The following is a 14,352-nucleotide window of genomic DNA, read 5'->3' on the forward strand; positions in this document are numbered from 1 at the left end:
TATCACTGTACGTTAGCTCAGTCTGTCAGATACACGTCCAATCGCAGGAATGTTTATCAACTGTCTGCACGTGAGAGATTTTCTTCTTTTTTTTTTTTTTTTGCATAACATTTGGTGGGGCTCATTGCTTGCATTAAACGTCAGGAAAGGAAGCCAGCGTACCACAAAGAGAATATACAACATTAAAACAATATGTCTCGCAAATCAGACCTTAACTCCTGACACAAGAGTAATTTATATGCACAGTACAGACACAGGGGGCCATCAAACTTCCTTATCTCAAGCTAGGCTACATCTCATGGACATTAAAATGTCTTTACCTCTTAAAGGGGGGCAGCCGCGACTCCGGTTTGGGTGCGTGAGGAGAAAAGCTGGAAAGGGGCTGCAGCAGGTAATCACAAGTTGCAAAGCATATGCTCGCACCATCTGCCTCACACATACACACATCTAAAAATGGGCTACCTTGCAGGAAAAACTCAATTATCTATTAAAGTATATGACAATTAGGCTTTGGACAGAGAAGCTGTTTTTATAAGTAGCATACACTTTTGTAGGGTCTATGCCTTCAGGCGACGAGCAGTGACCTCCGGAAGACCAGCTCTTCTGGGATAAAAACAGAGAAACTTGTGAATTTTTCTGAACTGATAGATCAGTGATATGTTATGATGTGGGATTCGCTTTAGCAAAAGTGTTGAATGTTGTAAGCGTTGAACTGAATGTGATGATAGAAAAAAGATTTGGTACTGTAAAAAGGGCAAGACTGCAGTTTTCTATTCTATATTGTCTGATAAGCAAATGACTCTTCTTTTAGTGAATCATTCTAAAAGACTCAAAAGCTACTGGCTTAAATCAGTCTTTCACTGAATGAATCACTGAATCATTTAGAGTGGTTAACGAATCAACATCTGACTCAACTTCAAGTTATAATTACGTGTACTAATGTCTGTCATAAAATGATGCACATTTTGCATATTTAAGATTTGTGAACCTTAAATATGGATCTTTAATAATTGATTGATCATATGCAATGCAGTTAAAGACTATTTTGGTCTGTGCTCTGGAATCAAAATGCGCCTTTACATTTAAGTTAACTATACAATCTATAGACTTAAAAATGGGGAGGGGGTATGCAAATGTGAACTGGATTTCAATGAGGTCAATTTTATAATTATTTTAAGGAAATGTATATATTGCTATTTGATATAAATGTCTTTACTGTCAATTTTTTAATGTTACAAAAGCCCTCCATTATAAACAAAGGCTATTCTTTTGAACTTTATATTCATCATAAGTTCAAAATAAATAATGATACTTTTGTGTTTCCACAAAAATGTCATTAACATCGATAACAGCATATTAGAATGATTTCTGAAGCATCGTGTGACATTGAAGACTGAAGTAATGATGATGAAGATTCAACATTGCATCACTCCACTAAATTACATTTAAAATATGCTAAAATATAACATTTGCAAGCAATATAGTTATACTATTGCAAGTTATTTACACTTTATTACTGATTTTACTGTATTCTTGATCAAATAAATGCATCCCTGGTGAACATCTTATGTTTATGTTCTTACAGAAACCTTAAAATCTTACTGTCCTCAAATTTAAAACTGGTAGTGTAGTTTGTCATTTAATAATAAATTTCCCACAGGAAATAACTAAGTGGGGGACATGAGAGAGGCGTGCTCGTGTACTTAACTAATGAGAGCGCTGTATGCTAATTCCATCCTACAATCGCCGAATCAGAGAAGAAGCCAAGGACCAATCAAGTGAGAGAACACGGTTCCATGTGTGACAAAGACCTCATGGATGATTCACATGATATTCAATGACAAATGGCACAGCAAAGCCCTCACAAAGACAAGCAGTGGGAACTGACCTACATTCAGTTGTGAAAAGGGGGCTGGAGCCCAGAAAGAGGCCAGCACTGTGATACCAAACTCAAAAAAATTGCCACAAGTCACTCTGCAAGTGAGCTAATGTAGCAGGCCTCCTCTTAAGGTTACTAGGAAACTTTTCCTTTGGCTTTGAGGATAATCATTAAACTGAGCATACCTACAAAAGAAAGATGATGTTTCTGGCAACCAATAAATAAATAAATTCTCCATCTAGTGTAGGATTGATTGTTGTGTAAATAAAAAAGCATGTTATATAAAAGCATGAGATTTTATATATATATATATATATATATATATATATAATAAATTGAATGATTACTCTCTCGCTCTCTCTCCCTCATATATATAAATATATAAATTATTAACATGAATCATTTAAGAATTAATAACATCAATACGTTTAACTATTTTTATAATTATATTAACAATTACCATTTTTTATTAATAGTAGCAGTAATATTAATAAAACTAAGTTTGATAACATTATGTATACATATAAAAAATACTACTGTAATACAAATACAATAATAATAATAATAATAATAGTATTACTTTACATTGAATTATTATTATTATTATTATTAATAATAATAATAATAATAAAACTATTTAATTATGAACAATCTATTAATAATTAATCATATCAATACATTTACTAATTAATATTACAACAATTGTCATTATAATTATAACTAATAACAATCAGTTTTATTACTAGGAAAAACCTATATATTATTTATTATTGTCGTATCTTCATAAATATGTCTTATTGCTTAAATATTATTATATATATATATATATATATATATATATATATATATATATATATATATATATATATATATATATATATATATATATATATATATATATATATAAAAAAATCATTATTATGCTTAGTAGCGTTTGTGATACCCACATCATACAAATTATTTGAATTATCATTAAGTGATGCATTCTACTCAAAAAGCAGCATACAGAAGAAGCATGGAAGCAACTTTTAGTGGATCTTTGTTCAGAGTTGGCCTTTTTAGTATTTGTTGAAGTGAAGTCAAACTTCCTCCCTGGGTTCGGGCTCCAGCTTTTGAAATGACACTGCGTGACAATCTAAATCAGCAGGGTTCATTTTTTACCACATCCTCACTTTCAGTGTCATTACGCAACCCCAAGAATAGATGTTCCAAGAAGCCTTTCCATGTTCTAGCAGACTGACTGTGACGGTGCACTTAAACAAGGAAGTCATGATGGCGAGGAGTGCCGTGACGAGTCCTGCGGTGTGCTGCCTCTCAGACTACACCGATCAGCAGATTCGTCCTGCTGCCGCGTGCAAGCCAAACACCCATCCCAAAAACCCGTCAAACCACCTGACCTGAGAAGAACCAGGCATCTCCCTGCAGGGCCTGACTCTCCAAACACATCTGCTGAGCCGGACACTACATTACTGGCCTCGCCATCCAGCTGTGGTAAAAAATGCCAGTCAGCTGCAGAGCTAAAGCAAAAACCACTAACATGTCAACCAACAACAAAAAAAAAAAAAACAGAAGAAGAAGGTGGTTCTCCATTTCGTGGCACTTGTAGCAACATGAAGGTGTTTACGAACCGGTGACTGTCGGACCATCCAGAGCTAGTGAATTTGGCAAAACAACCATCACAATCATAAATTAGTCCAATGGCTTCAGACTTTTCACAGCTAACAAGACTATTCAGCCCCGGCGAAAGGAAAGATAAAAGCACCCAGAGTTTCATGAAGTGAAAATCTGTAACTTGCGGAAACTGGAGGTCAATCTGAATTCAGGGGTCAGAGGGATAACAGTCTGTGGCTTCAAACTAAAGCTCTTTTCCATCATTAAGCTGTAGTTTTGGGTGATGCTTGCAAAGGGGAACCGGGGAGACTTGATGAAGTTGCCAAAGTATAATGAGGTTAGATCAAACTGAATTGAATCTGCATGACTATAAAGTAAAAGAAAATCATGCACAAACTACAACGTAGCCGTTCTGAGTAATGACCAATCAACACCATCTCAGGCATGGTGGCATTGTAAGTCTGACAGCAGAGCCCCACCAAAGTGTTAGCTGGCTCTGAACCCCAGACACAGCTGAGAGCCAATCAGGTTATTTAAAAAGGTAGGGGTCAAATGGCAAAAAAGACCCTTGGCTCACAGACCTGTCAAAAGCTGGTGTGAGAAACTTGAGTCAGGAAAATAAATGCACTAAAAAATAGCTACAGGTACATTTTTATATATATATTTATTTAGATTAATCTTGTATAGCCCACGAATGTAACTTGATCTCTAAAGGAAAAGTCAAAATTGGTCCAGCTTTTTCGACACCTTTTTTTTACCTTACAATTAGAGATGTTTGCTAAAACAAGCTTCATTATTACTTTTGCTCATTATTCCAAAATAAAAAATAACCCTGATATTCAACTTCATTGTACATGTAACTCCCACACCATTTGTGCACGTGACATAAATAATGCACAAGTTATACAGTTTGTCCAGCAAAGTCCACTCAAAAATATTCTGCCATCATTTACACTAGGGATGCAAGATCATGATTTTATGGCCGATTCAGGTATTTATTTTTTTTTTTACAAGAAAACTGGACGATTCCGATACCATTTTTATTGTATTTATTTTTTGAGAAAACTGGACAATTCAGATACCGTTTTTTTTTTTTTTTTTTTTACGAGAAAACTGGCCGATTCCGATACAGTTTTTTTTTTTACGAGAAAAGTGGCCGATTCCGATACAGTTTTTTTTTTTTTCTTTAAGCAACAAACAAGAAAGAAGCAAAGCGTGCCTAAACAAGACGTTTATTTGGTATTTAATAGGCCAAACTGGCTTTTGGCTATTGAAAACAATAACCGTAACCATCTGAAATTAACGGCAGTATCTGCACAGTAAGTAGCCTACATTCAATACAAACATAGATGGTACAGACATCAGCATTTAGCTTTTGTTTTTGAATTTGGTTGAAAGTACATAGAACTGGCCTTAAATGAAAAGATTAACTGTAACCATGTGAAATTAAAGGCAACAACTGCATAATTCTACCCTCCAAACAACACAATCAACAAGATGTTTCTTAATCAGCATTCAGTATTTTAGCTTTTAAATTTGGTTTTAAATATAAAACAAGGTCTTTACCAGTGATACTAAATAAAAGGATGCTATATGAATAAATTATTCCAAAATGTTAAACACAAATAATGTTGGTGCAAATAAAACAAAGATACAAAGTGTTTCATTCGTCCAATTAAAAAAATTGGGTAATGATTCACAACTATATTTTTTTACTTGAGCCAATGAAAAAATTTTTTATTGGATGAATGAAACACTTCTAGATAATTATTAAATAAAGATTCTTATTACAACAGTAAAATGAGCAGCACCTTTAACTTCATAACTGGTCTTACTTGAGTTTAAGAATCACATATTTAGGGAGCATAATATCATTGAAAGTTTTTTTTTTTTATATATATACAGTATTGTTCAAAATAATAGCAGTACAATGTGACTAACCAGAATAATCAAGGTTTTTAGTATATTTTTTATTGCTACGTGGCAAACAAGTTACCAGTAGGTTCAGTAGATTCTCAGAAAACAAACAAGACCCAGCATTCATGATATGCACGCTCTTAAGGCTGTGCAATTGGGCAATTAGTTGAAAGGGGTGTGTTCAAAAAAATAGCAGTGTCTACCTTTGACTGTACAAACTCAAAACTATTTTGTACAAACATTTTTTTTTTCTGGGATTTAGCAATCCTGTTTATCACTAAACTAATATTTAGTTGTATGACCACAGTTTTTTAAAACTGCTTGACATCTGTGTGGCATGGAGTCAACCAACTTGTGGCACCTCTCAGCTGTTATTCCACTCCATGATTCTTTAACAACATTCCACAATTCATTCACATTTCTTGGTTTTGCTTCAGAAACAGCATTTTTGATATCACCCCACAAGTTCTCAATTGGATTAAGGTCTGGAGATTGGGCTGGCCACTCCATAACATTAATTTTGTTGGTTTGGAACCAAGACTTTGCCCGTTTACTAGTGTGTTTTGGGTCATTGTCTTGTTGAAACAACCATTTCAAGGGCATGTCCTCTTCAGCATAGGGCAACATGACCTCTTCAAGTATTTTAACATATGCAAACTGATCCATGATCCCTGGTATGCGATAAATAGGCCCAACACCATAGTAGGAGAAACATGCCCATATCATGATGCTTGCACCTCCATGCTTCACTGTCTTCACTGTGTACTGTGGCTTGAATTCAGAGTTTGGGGGTCGTCTCACAAACTGCCTGTGGCCCTTGGACCCAAAAAGAACAATTTTACTCTCATCAGTCCACAAAATGTTCCTCCATTTCTCTTTAGGCCAGTTGATGTGTTCTTTGGCAAATTGTAACCTCTTCTGCACATGCCTTTTTTTTAACAGAGGGACTTTGCGGGGGATTCTTGAAAATAGATTAGCTTCACACAGACGTCTTCTAACTGTCACAGTACTTACAGGTAACTCCAGACTGTCTTTGATCATCCTGGAGGTGATCATTGGCTGAGCCTTTGCCATTCTGGTTATTCTTCTATCCATTTTGATGGTTGTCTTCCGTTTTCTTCCACGTCTCTCTGGTTTTGCTCTCCATTTTAAGGCATTGGAGATCATTTTAGCTGAACAGCCTATCATTTTTTGCACCTCTTTATAGGTTTTCCCCTCTATAATCAACTTTTTAATCAAAGTACGCTGTTCTTCTGAACAATGTCTTGAACGACCCATTTTCCTCAGCTTTCAAATGCATGTTCAACAAGTGTTGGCTTCATCCTTAAATAGGGGCCACCTGATTCACACCTGTTTCTTCACAAAATTGATGACCTCAGTGATTGAATGCCACACTGCTATTTTTTTGAACACACCCCTTTCAACTAATTCAACTAATTGCCCAATTGCACAGCCTTAAGAGCGTGCATATCATGAATGCTGGGTCTCATTTGTTTTCTGAGAATCTACTGAACCTACTGGTAACTTGTTTGCCACGTAGCAATAAAAAAATATACGAAAAACCTTGATTATTCTGGTTAGTCACATTGTACTGCTATTATTTTGAACAATACTGTATATATATATATATATATATAAAAAACTTGATTTTGACCTTGTAATGCCGCATTACACCCTAGCAGCCACACAAAACATCCTAGCATCACTTTTGCACAAGCAAGCATCACATACATTTTCTAAAGAAAAAGTCAAATAAAACAGCTAATTTTTCAGGTGACAAACCAAAAAAAAAAAGTTTTGGCACCAAGTTTCCCACCTTTCCCAACTGGTCTTTAACACCAATGAAATACACATGGCCTGTGCGAAAGAGAAATAAAGCTGTTGGTCATCGGTGGAAAATCACTTTGCTAATTGCAGCACAAGTGTAGTTGTAAATTTCAGGTCTATTATTTTTTATTGCTTTATTACTGGCTGCAATCTGGATGAAAAGAAGCGGCAAGACAGGTAGCATCTGTCTCCACCTACTGCCTTGGCACAGTCAGCATCATCTGCTGCCTTTGGCACAGGGCATGAAAAACATCAATGCACTTCACTACTGCCAAGCACAAGCGTGGCAGTCATGCTTAATCCAACCTGGCAAAGAATTCATCTCCTAATGTTAGTTCAAATAAGTCACCTACCCCAGACATGTGCTGGAGAAAGAAACAATGACAGTATCCTTCAAACTATTCATTTCTAAATGGATGCCATTTTATTTCTATTAGAGAGGTGCAAAGCTACAGATTTCCAAAACGTATTAGTCAGTGGATTGCCTCGACTGTTTTAAAGAAGCCAGTATAATTAGGTTGTTTTAGGTTGTCATAGTGGTGTTTACATACTAATCAAAGATTCGGCTTAAGAAAGTTTTTTAAGAAATCAATAAGTACAGTATGCACTACTTTTTGCAAAAGTTACAGTAGGAACATTTAAACTTTCTAATGATAATGTTACTGTAAAAAATTATGAGTGCACAATCATTTTGTAAAATCTAAACACACACACACACATATATATATAAAAAAATAGATGCTATAAAATGAAAAGACATATCTTCTAAATGTATAGCACAGGGGTGAGGCAGCAACATACAGTATGATAGACAGGACAGAACATGTCATTGCATTGCACAGAATCTTTCAGTGCAAAAAAGTATTAGAACAAGAAAGGCTACTATACAGAGCGCTTGAAGCAACACAGAGAAACAGTGTGCAGCGCTCTGCATGAGGTTTAAAGCAAAGGGAAGAGATATTGATGCGTTGTGTATTATATCTGTGTCCAACAGTTTATTGAGCCTTTTCTTTTATCGGTTTTAAACTTCAGTTACTGTGCATGTGAAGAACATTGCATGGCATACACGGCCTTTCATATACTTTCCATAAGTAACAGCCAACTCACACCTGTTTTGTTTTTGAATGCATTTATAGTTTAATTTATTACATTATGTAAGGAATAATTGATGACAGGCTGTTAAATTATTAGCAAATAATGCACACCCAAGGTGACTTTGGACGCATAACAACTAGTCGCAAAGATGTTAGAAAATGTTTTTTCTTTGAAGCTAGAAACTGCCACTTACATAATCAAAAACAAAATGACAAACTAATTTAATGAAATCATCATCAAGGCAAGTAAACACTCCTAGTATTACTTACTAGCTAAATGATAAATAAATTACTCAAAAATACTAATAGTTTTTTGTTTTTTTTTAGGTTTTACGTTTTTCACATAGTAGCCCAGGCTTCTAAAAATAGCCTACTACAGACATTTCATGAATTAATAATTGTAAAAATAATCTTCATTATATATATATACACATTAAATATAGAAAGTGATTCAGTAACGAGCAGTAAGTGATTTTCTCCTTTTCTTTTTTTGATTAACATTTATGACGCAGTCTGCACCTGCAGATTTACACTGTTCCTTTAAAATCTGATGCTTAGATCAAATATTTTAGGTTTCTTGAAGATGGCTAAGGACTCGGATTGAGTCGGGGAGGTTATTCCACCAGGAGGGAACAGTTCATTAAAAAGACGGTGAAAGTGATATTGTGCCTCTTTAAGATGGCACAATAGTGCATCGTTCACTTGCAGAACGCAAGGTTCTAGAGGGCACATAAGTCTGAAGTAATGAATTTAGATAAAGGGATTCAGATCTAGTGGTGGTTTTGTAGGCAAACATTAATGCCCTGTATTTTATGCAAGCAGCTGGTAGCCAGTGCTAGATAGATGATGTGTAACAGACTAGCAGAGAACACGAAACGCGTTTAAAGGTGTTTATACCAAACACACCATCTTCAGACACATAGCAGGATGCTGAAAAAAAGTGCAAGACGCAACACAGTGGTTAAGTGTACCGTTGCAGTAGCAGTGCTTTAAAAAGAAATTGATTATAAGACACAATGTAAGACACTGTAGACACACGGTAGACAGAGTCTAAAAGCATATTAAAAGCTAATAATAAAAAAGCTACAAAAGCTAAAAGTATTGGAGCAGTAAAGACAAAATTGTTCTGTTTTCTGTGGAGTCAAGAAATCTGTAAATAAGATTAAAAGATGAATATGAGACAAAACTACAGAATGTCACTTTTTATTATTGGGTGATTCAACACAAGGATGGTTTACCAGCTAAGAAGAACAGCACTTTTAGAGTTTCATCGGTTACATCCCATCATGCGAGCAGAAGTATTTGAACAGTTGCCTCACAGGTCTCTCTAAGTGTTCAGCTGTGTCCTGTTGCATTATTTCTTCAGATATTAAAAGCAGGGAATGTGTCTTATCAGTTATGTCCATTGGTTCTACATTCTAAGTCTTGCATTCGACGATGACACACACACAAGCCAGGATGAAGACGAGGAAGCCGACTCAGAAAGAAAAGCAAGAAGTTTGGATGCTAAAAGAAAAGAGGAAGTCAATCAGAACTATATGAAAAAACAAAGAGCATGGAGAAATCAAGAGTTTTGGAAACTACCGGTGACATCAGTAACCAACGATGACCTGATCAGCTGAGAAAAACAACAGTAGTTGATGACAGACAAAATCATAAAAGCTGTGAAAATTAATCCTACAATACAATAAAAGAACTCCAGAGAGCTGGGGTGTTGTCTGTCAATCTACAGTCCACAACTAGATTAATAATATGCATTTCAAATATTAAAGTGTTAAAGACAAGTAAATAGTCAGTAATAAGATAGAAACAAACAAATCAATTAACAATATCATAAATCAATACAACTAAACAAAATTTCAGGTACAGAAACTGTCATTGAAAGTTTAAAAACACTGCATAGTTTTCTTTTTATAAATAAAATAAAGATTAATCAATTAAAGTTATTGAATATTTTCAGTCAAGATCAGTGAATGATTTTCTTTTGTTCTTTGATTAACATTAATGACAGGCAGTGCGTTTATTAGGCTGTTGTCTCTTTAAACAAAAATACTGCACGTGTGTTTTCTTTCTCATCCGTTTACGTTCACGCAAGACAAAAACTGTGTTTATGATGATATACTGATGTAGTTTTCTGCATATTGGTCATTCAACAAATATGAAAAGTCAGTTTCGGCTCGGAACAACCTTTTCTACAGATGAAATACACAGAATTGTCCAAGAACGGACACAAACCGGAAACCCGCAGTGCGACGGCCAACCGCTGCTCTCTGAGCACGCGCTTGTGCTTCGAATCATGTGCGCTGCACACAAACAGGGCGCAAATTCTTTCCGTTCCTGCACTTAATCATTTTTAATCAAATTGAAATGTGAACGCAGGAAATCGTTAAACAGAATCAAAATGCACGCGTCTTCTTGAATACCCGGTTCTTGGAAATTTGGAACTGGTCCCAAAATGGAATCGGTTTTCGATACCCAACCCCTTCCAATGAAACAAAAAACTTTATATAAGTGATTGGAAAGCAAAACTGTGGAGAAAAAAAGGGAACTGCAAATGATCCAAAGCATACAAGCTCATCTGTAAAGCTCGGTGGAGGTGGTGTCATGGCATGAGCATGCATGGCTGTCTCTAGAACAGGACCTCTTCATTTTCATGATGCCTTAATATATGATGGCATACATGGGGTACAAAATCATCTTGGCTACCAATATTCAAGACAATACCACCAAACTCATTAGCAAGCACTTCATATTGGATCAAGACAATGATCCAAAACACCTTGCAGTCAAAGACTTTATCAGAGCAAAGAAATGTAAAGTCTTAGATTGCCCAAATCAATCTCCAGAGTTAAATCCGACTAAAGACAGATACTCCCCAAAACAAGCAACAGTTGGAATTGGCTTCATTAAAGGCTGGAGAAAATCCTTTCAAAGCATACGACCAAGAGTCTGGTGATGTCTATGGGTTGCAGACTCACTGCTCTGATTGCATGCAAGGGATCTGCAACTAAACATTAGCTTTTCATCTTTTACATCTGCCTTAAATTCAACTGGTCCAATACTTATGCTCACATCAAATAGTGAGATGAACTCTAAAAGTGTTTGACATGTATGTCAGTTCAGGCACCGTTACAGTTTTAAAAGTATCGATATTGTGGTTGCACTTTATTTACAGTACGTGTACTAACATGTACTTATAGTGTACTTACAGTGTATTTATTTAAGAATGTTCTGGTAATACAAGGTAACTACATTGGGTAGGGTTAGGTTTAGGGGTAGGTTCAGGGTTAGTACCTACTTATTACATAGTTATTGTAATTACTATAATAAGTACATAGTATGTACATGAGGAACAGGACTGTAAAATAAAGTGCTACCGATATTGTTATAAACTCAAATCGATACCCAACCCTACGAAAGAGTTTTTAGTTTTCCAATACTTATGGAGGGAACTGTAACGTCAAGCTTTAATATACAAAAGATGACTAGTTATTATTCAGCCTTTGAAAAAAAAAAATTATCACAGGTAGCAGGGCAACGTATGACTTTGTGAAACTGAAATGCATCACTACTAGAAAATGCATTCAAGAGTAAACTTGTGTGGACACAGAGGGAAATGAAAGATGACACAAAAGCAGAGGGTGGTTTCCTGTAACCATGCTGGTATCTAATAAAAAAAAAACTGACCAACACTATCTGAACACCAAACAGACCTTACCACTCTTACTGGTCAATGTAGCTCACACCACACCACAAGGTCATAGGTTCGATTCACAAGAGCTGCATTAACTGATACAACCAAATATATAATGCAACTGAAATGTACATGTAGTTCTATTTGATTTTTTCTGACTTCATTTTCCTCTAGAGAAACTGAGCTGCTCAAATATCAAATCAGGCTAAATGACACATGAGGTGAATGTCTGATGAGATGCAACGAAAGCCCTTGAATGCTTCACATTACCACAACGGCTCTAGAATCATTTGGTTACAGAAATATGCAAACCAAGACCCCTCGGGTCCAGCATGTTTGAACCGAACGAAACTCAAGAACTGGCCAGAGAGCAGTCAATCACATGCTTCAATCGGAAACGGGAAAAGATCTGCTATTTTATAAACCACAACATTAAATCTGGAACAAGATATTGTCTGCGGCTAGCAACATGTCTGTTATCTCAGGTTGGAATTTGGTTTCATCCTTGATAAACTTCTGTTTTAACCCAAAAGCCTCGTAACCCTTGTGCGGTGCTAAAAAATGTTGGTGTTCCCAGTCAAAAAGGGCTGGCCTTTTAAAAATTGCTTGTAAATCTCTCATTACATATTTAAACTGGAAAACAAGGTGAAAAAAACAAAAACAAAAGTAGAAAAATTAAATTAGGAAGTTGTTTTACCCAGTGTGAACAGAATGAGTATGTTTTAGTTCAGTGGGATAATATTAACTAGCATTTTCTGAAAAAAGAAAATCCCCTCAGGCTCAAAACGATAGGAACACAACATGAGGGTTAACTGAAGCTGTAATCCTGAGAGTCGGGGTCAGGAAATGAGACAAACACCAACATATGATGATGAGGGAAGTGGGTTAGAGCTTATTTCAGCTTTCACTTCAGCAGCTGGACCGGGAATATTGTCCTTTTTTGGTCAGAGCAACAGCTGCTTCTGTCAACCACCTGCTCCTCACCTCTTCAATGTCAAGCAAAACGGTAGTAACGGAGTAGGAACAAAAAAACGGAGATATTGAGATATGTTGTAAACACATAAGCAGTTTTCATATACCTCATATTGAATCAAAACATGGGAATGTTTCTTATGGCTACTAAAAAAAAAAAACTGTTAATAATGTTCTCACTTCCAGCACACCAAAGCAGTCTTGGTCTGTTAAAGTTGTGTGGTTTCTATTTAACACTGCATACGACAAGATTCACAAACTGATATCGATATCTCTGCAAACCAACCTACTTCTTAGAACAAAATATATCTGCAGGTTTTTCTAAAAGGTAGATACAATGTCGTGCGAGTGCTGATCTACAATGGAAAAGCCCCTAAGCCAGCCCATCAGAAGATCTGAACATCAGATCTGGCCACCCTCCCAATCTACAACATTAATTTCCTTCCAGTGAAGCCCCTAGACACGAAATGCATACTTTCCTCATCCATTCTCAAACACGGAAACAGCTCAGCACATCAGACAAAACTAGAGTCACACATACAATAGCTGTCAAAGTTTCACAATTAAGTGTTTTAGATGCTACAACGTTATGTATGAGAAAAATTCTGAAATTATTTAAATTTGAAATTCGGAAATTGTTTAATTAAATAAAAATAAGTTTTTCTTTTTTTAGAAATGTTTTGTCTCATTTGCCTAATTTTAGGTGGTATTATATAAATTATATAGCTATAAAGTTAAAGTTTTTTCAATATTTTTCATGATTTGTCTTTTCTTAAAATTGGATATCCATTTTTCTCTTTTTTGTGAAGGTTCCAAAAATTGTGTTTATAAGTGTTTCTTGTTTTTACTTCAGAAAATGTTGTTTAGGCCTCAATGGCCTTCCTTTTTGAGATGGTATTATCTAATATACATATCATCATAATGACGATAAGCTAAATATGACTAATATTCTTAAATTTGGTTATTAGCCATTTTTTTTTTTTTTTTTTTACATTTTCAGAAATGTATGTTCATAAGTGTTTTTTAATTTAGAAGTGTTGTCATCATTTTTAGATGGTGTTGCATAATGTATATCACCACATCAATCAGCCTGATCTATAAAGTATCATTGACACTGAAATTAAAAATAATTTCTTTTTGGCAAAACCGGTCATACATCTTTGTACAATACAAACACATGATATTATCACTTAAAAGCCATGAAATATGAGCAGTGTTACATAAGCATATATAAACATGCCCTTTCAAAGCATACAGACAACAAGTTAGTTACTAAAAGAGAGGTCTCTCTAACTTAACAGCTTATGAGTTTTGAATTTATACAAAAACTCAAACAAAACATTGAGAGATGAAGGCTC

At 35.3% G+C, this 14,352-nt stretch overlaps 1 protein-coding gene across 2 annotated transcripts in view; it reads right to left on the reverse strand.

Annotated features, from left to right (window-relative positions):
* dennd1b (DENN/MADD domain containing 1B) overlaps nucleotides 1-14,352 on the reverse strand; it is an 89,450-nt gene that overhangs the window by 74,068 nt on the left and 1,030 nt on the right. The gene's annotated exons all lie outside the window — the stretch shown is intronic.

This window comes from Carassius auratus, chromosome 47, assembly GCF_003368295.1.
Source record: "Carassius auratus strain Wakin chromosome 47, ASM336829v1, whole genome shotgun sequence".
Taxonomy (NCBI): Eukaryota; Metazoa; Chordata; class Actinopteri; order Cypriniformes; family Cyprinidae; genus Carassius; species Carassius auratus.